We start from the raw sequence: 10,790 nt of genomic DNA on the forward strand, positions 1-10,790 counted from the left end.
GACAATCTGTTTTGATGTGCCCTGTTTTGCCACAGCCAAAGCAAGTATATTTAGAGGAATTTGAATCATTGGGTTTAGGATACCTTCTTTTCTGCTGGTTCCTATCTCTGCTTTTCTTCCTCAGGAATTTGCTGAATCTTTTTGTAAGAAGACTGATTGTTCATCATCTTCAGCATCTTCTTTTTCCTCCTTGATCTCATTCTGTTCAGTTGCTTTCAGTGCAAGACCTTTGGGTTTTCTCTCTGTTGTTTCCTGCTCTTTGAGTCTCTTGAGCTCTAGCTCATGCTCCATTAGCTTTCCAAAGAGTGCAGCAGTTCCCAGCTTTGACAGATCACGGCTTTCAGATATGGCAGTCACCTTTGGTTGCCAGCTTCTGTCGAGGCACTTCAATATCTTTATGTTGAGTTCCTCTCTGTCAAATTCTTTTCCCAAACCAGTGAGGTGATTCACAATATGAGTGAACCTTTTCTGCACATCAGCAATGCTCTCCTCGGGTTGCATTCTAAACAATTCATATTCTTGGATGAGAGAATGTTTTCTTGACCTCTTCACATCTTCAGTACCCTCATGAGTGACTTCTAAGACTTCCCACATCTCCTTAGCTGACTTACATTGGGATATCCTGAAGAACTCATCCATTGTTAATGCAGAGGTTATGATGTTCTTGGCCACAAGATCATGTTGAGCCTTCCTCCTTTCGGTCTCATTCCATTCAGATCTTGGCTTTACCACTTCTTCATCCTTGACAACCTGCATTGGCACATAAGGTCCATGGACCACAGCTTCCCAAATTAATGCATCAATAGATTCCATGAAAATTCTCATTCTAACTTTCCAAAATGCATAATTCATTCCATTGAACATAGGTGGTCTATTAACAGCAGATCCCTCAGCAAAAGCACATTAAACTCAGACATTATTACAAACAAACTTGATTAAAATACAAGTCCTAGCTCTTGATACCAATTGTTGGGTTTAATAGTGTCAAAGTTCAAAGGGGGGGGTGACCTTTTAAAAGCTTCTCGAAAAAACAGTGTTTAACACAGTTACAGAAAATAAATCGATTTATTGGAAATGAACAGATTTATTTTGACACTGTTTGTGTGTTTGAAAAGCGTTTATACAGCAAGGTTAATCACATATTTTGCAGATAGATTTCCAGATGCTCACACACTGATATTAGATTGAGAGCTAGTGAATAAAAAAAGCAGCAACTTCAATTCAAGCAAAATGATTAGGTTCAATTAATGGCTTGACAATTTATTGAGTAATCTATTACAATCAACCTGTTCTAATGGCTTTAACAAATTATAAGTGTCTTCTTGAAATCAAACAGTTTTCCAGAAATTAAGAACAATATGAACCGAGCCCAGAAAGAACAGATTTATTTTTGATTGAACAGATTTATTTCTTTGCTGTTTTAACAATTATGCAGAAACTTAAGTGCAGAGATTGAGAGAGAATGAACACAAGGCAATTATACTGGTTCACTCAACTGAGCTACATCCAGTCTTCACCTAAACTAAGGTGAAATTCACTAAATCACAATTCAAACAACACAATCCCACTGTTCTTGAAACCTACAAGAATTAGTACACTTGCTGAAAAAACCTATTTCAGCACACACACACTCTTCAAGAAACCCTATCAAGAAGAGTGTACAATCAAACTTTACAAGAAATGAAAAGTGAAACGAATACACCTGATTGAGGATGCAGAAATCTGCTTAAACCAGTAGACAGGATTGCTAGAACAGTAGCAGCACCTCACACCAAGCTTCTAGAACCAACCAAGAACAAACACTTTATGATTTTCGAAATCTTTGAAGAACAGATGCTAATTCTTTGTAAACTCTTAATTCTCTGCTGTAAAACTTGTTTTCTCAAATGTGTGAACAACTCTTAAACTCAAACAAGTTTCATTTTATAGAAAACCAACTTATAACAGATTTTTGAAAAACAGTTAAAGCTGTTATAAAATGAACAGATTGAAAATAAAATGAACAGATTTATTTTCAAAAAACAGTTAGAGAATTTGTTAAGTGAGGAGACTTAGTCAACCATTCTGGTGCAGGGATAAAACTGAAAAACGTTTGAGCTAGACATGGCATCAGAGACAAAATGAATCTATTCATTTACAGATGAACAGATTTATTTTCAAAACGAAAACAGAAAAGCTTAACTATTAAAACACTGTCATTTTGAAAGGTAGAAGACTTAGTCAAAAACACATGATGCACAAAATCTAATTTTCACAAGACTTAGCCAAGGCATCAGTTAAAAATGAATCTGTTTATTAGAAAAGAACAGATTTATTTTTATGCAGTAAACGTGTTTTTTTTATGTAAAACATGTGAAAACAGTTTAAGAAATCTTATGCTTGTTGTTATCACATGGCCAGGGTAGGAGGTGAGTTACTCAGCAAAAAGCCCACTCTTAAACAACTTCTAAACACTACCTAAGACACACTTAAAACAAAGCAAAATACACATGAAATGTACATAGAAGTCTTCATCAAACACATGTCTTGAAGGGGCAGCAACCATCTTCAACAACAATGACATCTCTTTATACATACACATGTCTGGTGTGTTAGAGGTTGTGGTTGGCAACCAGGAATTGAATATATCCATCCTTCAATTTTGGATGATGTAAGTCTCTTCCACCTATAAATCATTTTACTTTATATAATTAAATCATTGATTATGCTTTAACTAATTATAGTTGTAGGTATTTGTATGATGTTTGTATTAGGGGAAACAAGATGTTTATGGACTAATGGAACTCCAATTAATTAATCCAATGAGAAATAAGAAAACTAGGTGCTCTTTATAATATGGTGATGATAATCCTTTAGAATACTAGGTGCTCTTATATTTCTACTGGACCATTCATGTTTTGAGGATTTTGATTATTATCAATGGCATTACAATTTCGTTCACTAATAGCAAATTGATTAGAACAGGTTCGAGAAGAAAGTTGAAGTTGTTTTCATTCAAACTTTCCTCTGTCAGATTCATGATTCTTCATAAAAGGGGAAACATGGTCATAAATCCTAATATTTCTAGTAACAAAAACTTCTCTACTTTTAATATCCAAAATAATGTAACCTTCAATGCCACTTTTGTATCCAAGAAAAATACATTTTTTAGCTCTAAGATCAAACTTGGATCTATTCCTTTCAATAATGCAAACAAAACACAGATCCAAACACTCTTAAATTGTGCAGATCAGGTCACTCATTATAAACTAATTCATATGGAGATTTCCTTCCTTAAATAGCAGAGGGAATTTATTTTATTAATTAAATGTACAACATGTATAACAACAAAGGACCAATAAACTTGAGGTATCTTGGAGTGAAACATCAAACTTCTAGTTACATTAAGAATGTGGTGATGTTTTCTTTCCATAACAAGATTTTCTTGTGGTGTTCTATGCAACCGATTTGATGAATGATTCCAAGATTGTTATATAAATCCTTATAAGCAAATTCACTTCCGTTATCAGATCTTATGATCTTAATTCTAATTCCAAACTGATTATGTATGTACTGAATTTTTTTTTCAGAGGGATGTCCATGCCTATGATGCCAAACATCTTCATCGCAATTTCTGTTTTTAGGAATTTCAGATTCAATGATATTATATAGACTTTCTATTATGGCATTTGAAGGAAATATAAACCATCATGTAGTGTAGCTAGACCAATTGTTTTTAATGAAATTGTATGAATCTGACATTACTTAGAAGAGAAATTAGTTTGCAATTAATAGACTCAATAACACGTTGAACAAAGCATATTGAATGTGAACTCATACATATATAGAACATCATACAGAAAAAAATATATGATATTTGAACAATTCCTGCATGTTAGAATAACATGAAATTATTTTGGCTTTTTATCGTTATAGGTCTTATTTTATGAAAGCTTGTATTTTTTTGGAGTGAGTAACATGATCAAGTTGCCCTTGTATCTAAAGTCAAGAATCTTTAATATGCTTACCTTCTCAATCTTTCCAGAAAAAAAACTCACTAGTGAAGTTGTTCACCTTATAAATAAATACAACTTTTGATTCTTGAATAATCTTCAAGATTTGTTGCACTTGTTCTTGTGTGAATTGAACATTGGTCTTAAAGGGATATTGGTTTCTTGATCATTATTTTCATTCTTGTTAGTAACAACATGGTTCTTTTGAGAAACTGTTTGTCGATAACACGATCACTCTTGTTTTGTACCTTGGAGGATCCATGTTTTGAAAATCATTCATCAGCGGTATGATTCATTTTATGACAATAACTACAATAATTTATTTAGGCTCAAATTCAAATAATAATTGACCAAATTGTCAAGTTGATTTGGAATTGAGCCAGAAAAGTTATTTGCTTTGAGCATCCTAAGGTGTCAAGACTTGCAATGATTCAATCTTTTAGGAACATTTTTTGAAAGATTATTAATATTTAGAAAGAGCTTGATCAGTAGGTCAAATTACCTAAATCTTCAAAAATGTCTTGTGAGGTGATTTGAAGAAAGTTGAAGTATATGTAAATTGGTTGCTTGACTTAGTTCTGTTGGAATGCTACCTGATAAATTGTTGTTGGAGATTTTGAGGCTTGTGAGATTATGACATTTTTCCCAATTTGGGGAAAGATGGCCATAAAAGTTATTTTCACTCAGGTCTATGTAATCCAAATTTGGGTATACACCCAAATCCTCTGTTAGATTTTCTATTAAATTCTTTTTTTTTGTACAGACACTCTTATGAGATTGGAGCAATACTTCAAACTCTTAGGTAATGGACCTGTGAAATAGTTTATGCCAGCACTAAATTTGTCAACTTCCCACTGAAACAAATGTTGTGAGGCAAATGACCAACTAAATTATTGTCATATAATTGCAAACTTTCCAGATTGTTTATCATATTCATTTCTATTGGAATGTATCCACCAAGCTTATTTGACAATAAACGAAGTGTGGTGAGCTTTGCCAAATTTCCAATTATAGAGGGAATTGTACCTGACAAAGAGTTAAGGGGCAAATCAAGTGTGGTGAGCTTTGTAAAGAGACCAATAGTCGAAAGAATTGTTCTGGAGAGTTTGTTTTCTTGAAGGAGAATAAATTCTAAATTAACCGAGTTACCAATGGAAGATGAAATTTGTCCAAAAAGATATATCTAACAATAGATCATTACAAGAAATTGAAGTTTTCCTCCCACTTCATTAGAATGGATCCAGATAGATTGTTGTCAAACAAGTACAAATAAACTAATTTGCTTATATTTCCAATCTATATGCTGCACAAACTTAAGACACTATATTTGTATTATGTTAATGTTTATTAAATATTTAAGAAATTGGTGTTAATACAGAATCGTGATGTAATATATTTAAAAAAAATATAAAGTGTTTGTTTTACTCCTTTTGATTTCAAAGAATAAATTAAATAAACAAATGAACTAAGAAATTGGTGAGATATTTATAAAATGGAGAAAAGAAAACATTAATGTTGCCTAAAACGTAAAGTGTTTCAATTTTATTTAGAAAATTATATTAAACACAATTTTGTGTTGTATGGAGTGAACACCTCCACGGTAACTTCCTTTTTGTATAAAGATATAAAAAGGCGTTTTATAAAGGTATTTGACAAAAAAAAAGAAAAAGAAATGGGCTATAGTTAGAATACATTGGGTGGACCATTTCTTCCTCCCCCCATGGTTTCATCCTGCACCTCTATTGAATGGTGAAATTACCATTTTCATCTTCCTCACCTTCTTCATCTTCTTGCACCCCTTTTTTATCTTCCTCAAATAGATGGTGAATCCTCTATGCCATTTGGAAGTGGTGCGTAAGTTTTTAAATAAATGTTCTCTAACTCTAAGTTCACAAACTTCAAGTATTTTTCAATCTCTTTGGACACACAAGGCTTCTCTCTATTTGTGACCTAGTCACTTCCTTTGTAACCTTTTATTTTTTGTTGCTAATGATAATGACAAGCTATTGGGAAAGATACTTTTGAAGACAAAGACATGCAATATAGTTGATACAAGTTGTGCTACTATAAGTATGGAATATAATTTTTATATATTTGTATTTTTGAAAATTTGAAAAAAAGCATGAATTTAGAAAGGTATTTTTGGGATTTAGAAGGGTATTTTTGGGATTTAAATAGATATTTTTGAGATTTAAGAATTTAGGGGTGCAAGAAAAAATTATTGAGCTACAGGAATAAATTGTCCATAGGTGCCAACTAAAATAGCCATAATTAGTTAGTTTGGACTACAACATAAGAGTATTTTTTTTTCCATTTCTATAACTCTTTATGCACTGCGACCATAGATGATTAAAATACAAAATTATCCTTTCTCTTTTCTCTTTTGTTGTTCACTCTTTTCTCTCAGTTCTTTGCATCCCTTCTTAATCTTTTTCTCATGTTTCCTAATGTTCTTTGTATACTTTAAATTATACAATTTTGGACAAATAATTAAAAGTATCAAAGACAAAATACAAAATTATAAATCAAAAGTCTATCAAGACTAGTAGCAAATAAAATTAAAACCAATTCCAATTCCAAAATATATATCACAACCTTATAGATTTTGCCTATGCAAAGCTATATGAAAGAGAACAATCTTTAAACATACCACCACACTGACAAAATACACAAATAAATAGTACGACTAAACAAACTATACAAATAAGAAGTGAAACGAACTGAAGACTAAAACTAAAATTACAATGAAGCACATTGGGTAATTCAACCCTTTAACTTTCGTGACAATGTAGAATTAACCCATTAACATGATTTTTATACATTGAAAAAGTAGTTGACAACTTTGCTCCATTGGTGACGAGAATTAGGACTTTCAGTCAAACAAGCATTTGCTATCTTTACAATCAAGTTATCTCCTTAGCAATTTTTGTAGGGTACGGGAGACGTTGATCTAACTTACCCATCAAGGAAGGAATATCAAGTATTGAATCCATGGCATTGGAAGCAGACATAACAAAGTTACATAATCTCCAGGGTGCTCTCCAAAAAGTATTTCTAGTGCCAATACCCCAAGCTGTACACATCACATTTTTCATTCACATCCATTGTGTATGCCAGTTCTGTACAAAATTAAGAGTTATATTATATTTCCAAAAATAAAACAAAACCTACAATATCCATCATAGTCTTTTGGCCAAGAATTTAGACTTTCAAAGAAAACTTACAAAATCATTATATTGTTAGTATAAAAGAGGAAGGAATTAACCTGGGAGCAGCATATCCAAAGTTCTACAATGAGGTCCAATTGGTTTGAATTAGGATTAAGAAGCTTGGCTGTTCCAAATTCTGAGACATGAGCCACATACTCCAAATTCAAAAAGAACATTCTTGCCTTGATATATCTCGATGAACGATTCGGGGTGAACAATCTGATGCATATAGCATAAAGCCATTTGCTACACCTTTAATGGCATCAACCCTCCTATTCCAATTAAATGCTTGCCTGTTCATCGTCTTTTTAAATATTATCTATGCTCCCCTTTTCCAAAGAACTCATACACCAAAATGAGAATCGGGAATGAGAACAAATCATATAGCCTCACAATGTTACGATGTCGAATCTCTGTCAAAGCTTGAATTTCACTTTTGAAAGCTTTAACTTGGACATTTCTCCATTTTGTACTGAATGGAATTTTTAACAGCTACAATTTGATTTGTTTGCAATTCAGCTTTGTAAACACTTCCTTGTCCTCCCACTCCATGAGATGTTTAGTGTCAAACTCTTCTGTGGCTTCATTATGTTCTCATACACCATCTTTCCATCAAAACTCCATATCGCAAAAAGATTTTGGCTTGATGATTCTATATCCGGATGTTTTTTTGTCTTTGACCTTCTACAAGATGATATGAGACTCCAAGGACAAATATGCTGCATGAAAATGCCCAAACCATGGGTAAAAGTACCAATATGACACTGTTAATCTTCTGATCTTGAGATTTGTCACGTGATGTTGGGCATGGTTTCAAGCCCGAGACATTACCACACAAGCCTTTATTATTTCTCAATGCTTCAATGGTAGCCGTACGGAAGCCTGAATGTCTGGAGTGGACCCTGTAATTGGTTGTATGATATATCAATAGATGTCAAGCTTATCATCTCATCAAGGCTAGAAGAGTCGCCTGAAAGATGATTGTGTGAGAGATTTATATTTCTAAGCTTCTCAACTCTCCCAACATGGTGGTATTTTTCCACTCAAAATGTTTCATGCTCAATCAAGACTTCGAAGATATTTTAATTTACCAAACTCGGATGGAATATTTCCCATAAATTTTATTTTGGGCTCAAATTCCAAATTTAATAAATTGACCAAATTTCCAGTTGATTTGGAATTAAGCCAGAAAAGTTTTTTGCTCCGAGCTCTAAGGTGTCAAGACTTTGCAATGATGCTATTTGGATAGGACATTTCCTGAAGATTATTCATATTGAGAGAAAGTTTGATCAAGTAGGTCAAATTACCTAAATCTTCAGGAATGTTTCCTGTGAGGGTGATTTGAAGACAATTGAAAGTCGTGTAAATTGGTAGCTTGACTTAGTTCTGTTGGAATGCTACCTGATAAATTGTTGTTGGAGATTTTGAGGCTTGTGAGATTATGGCATTTTCCCCAATTTGGAGAAAGATGGCCATAAAAGTTGTTTTCACTCAGGTCTATGTAATCCAAGTTTGGGTATACACCCAAATCCTTTGTTATGTTTCCTGTTAAATGGTTTTGCTGTAGCAAAACTCTTATGAGATTGGAGCAATTCTTCAAACTCTTAGGTATTGGACCTGTGAAATAGTTTCTGCCAGCACTAAATTTTGTCAACTTTCCACTTATGCAAATGTTGTGCGGCAAATGACCAATGAAATTATTGTCATATAAGTGCAAAATTTCCCAGCTGTGTAGCATATTCATTCCTATTGGAATGTATCCACCAAGCTTATTTGAAAATAAACCAAGTTCGGTGAGATTTGTCAAATTTCCAATTGTAGAGGGGATTGTACCTATCAAAGAATTAAGGGACAAATCAAGTATGGTGAGCTTTGTCAAATTTCCAATTGTAGAGGGGATTGTACCTGACAAAGAGTTAAGGGACAAATCAAGTGTGGTAAGCTTTGTCAAGTGACCAATAGTCGAAGGAATTATTCCGGAAAGTTTGTTGTCACTAAGGAGAATAGATTCTGAATTAACCAAGTTACCGATGGAAGATGGAATTGGCCCAGAAAGATTATTATCTAACAATTGGATTGTCACAAGAAAATGGAGTTTTCCCACTTCATTAGGAATAGATCCAGATAGATAGTTGTCATACATGTACAAATAGACTAACTTGTTCAAATTTCCAATTGTAGAAGGAATTGTACCTGATAAAGAGTTATGGGACAAATCAAGTTCTTCCAAGTTTGCCATCATTCCAATTTCTTGAGGAATAGAACCCGAAAGACTATTATTGAAAACCCATAACTTGATCAAGTTGACCAACTTCCCAATTTCCACGGGAATATTACCAGATAAATTGTTTTCATTCATATATATAGCATTTAGGTTCCGCAACTTACCTATTTCTTGGGGAATAAGTCCGTAAAGGTTGTTCAAGGAAAAATCTAGACTTAACAGTCTGCTCAAATTTCCAATAGATTTTGGAATAGATCCAGTGAGATGATTGTGTTTTAGATCAAGATGAGTGAGTTTGGATAACACTCCAATTTGAGGAGGAATGCTTCCACTCAAGGAGTTATGACTCATATCTAGAGTGAGGATGTTTGGAAGTGTTGAAAAATTGAGAGTTTGAAGCGTACCAGATAATCCAATGTCTGTAAGATTAATGTTGGAGACTGATCCTGAGTAGTCACAAGAAATTCCATGCCAGTTGCATGAACTGTTGCCATGCCATGAAGATAGCAATGTCTGACTTGGGTTGTCAAGGCTTGCTTTCCACTTCAAGAGAGCGTTTGCTTCAGTGTGTTGAAGTGATGAGAGTGAGGAAGACACTGCTGCATGGACAGAATTGGCCATTGCAAGTAGAAGCAGCCATAATGATAGGAGTTTCATGGATTGAAACGTTGGAAATAAGAACACCATGGCTGCTATGGATTGATTCTTCAACCACTGATTCTCTAACAGAACTCAAGTTTGGATGAATTGAAGATGCTTCAATTTTCAGAGGTTTATATAAGGTTTATGAGAAAATTCATATTCAGTATTCTTATTATTATCATTATTTAATAAAAATGAAAATTTTGATTATTATTTGAAATTTGTGGACCGAATCTGAAGTTGGACGTGATTTGTGGAGTGAATATGAAACACATGGTGCCTTAAGGATGAAGTGAAACACATGTTTATAAGAGACCAATGTTCATTACCTATTAAATTCAAAATGTTTGATAAAATTAGTTAATAAAATAAAATTATATTTATATACTTTCTTTTAACAGTAGATAGTGTAATATTTATTAAAATAAATATTTTTCAAAATTAATTGTATGAAGAAAATAATTTTATTCTTCTGCATGAATTCAATCTAGGACATTTCTTATAGTAAATAGCATGCAGGAGACAGAACAAAGTTCTTCTTAAGCCATATGTGAGAAGTAGCAGCTCCAACATCTTAAAAAAACTAAACTACAGAAGCAATAATAGTTGCAGTGGACCAGCCATAAAAAAAAACACCTTATCGATATTGGTACTAAATGTTCAAGTTTTAGTTAAAATAGATTTAATTATAACTTATTACATAAAACAAATCAAACTATAATA

The 10,790-nt window shown here is 33.1% G+C and overlaps 1 pseudogene; it reads right to left on the bottom strand.

The window, feature by feature from the left end:
* Positions 1-10,163, bottom strand: part of LOC137809355 (MDIS1-interacting receptor like kinase 2-like) — a 21,422-nt pseudogene extending 11,259 nt beyond the window's left edge.
* Positions 10,164-10,790: the final 627 nt, after the last annotated feature.

The sequence above is a fragment of the Phaseolus vulgaris genome, chromosome 11 (assembly GCF_000499845.2).
Source record: "Phaseolus vulgaris cultivar G19833 chromosome 11, P. vulgaris v2.0, whole genome shotgun sequence".
NCBI lineage: Eukaryota > Viridiplantae > Streptophyta > Magnoliopsida > Fabales > Fabaceae > Phaseolus > Phaseolus vulgaris.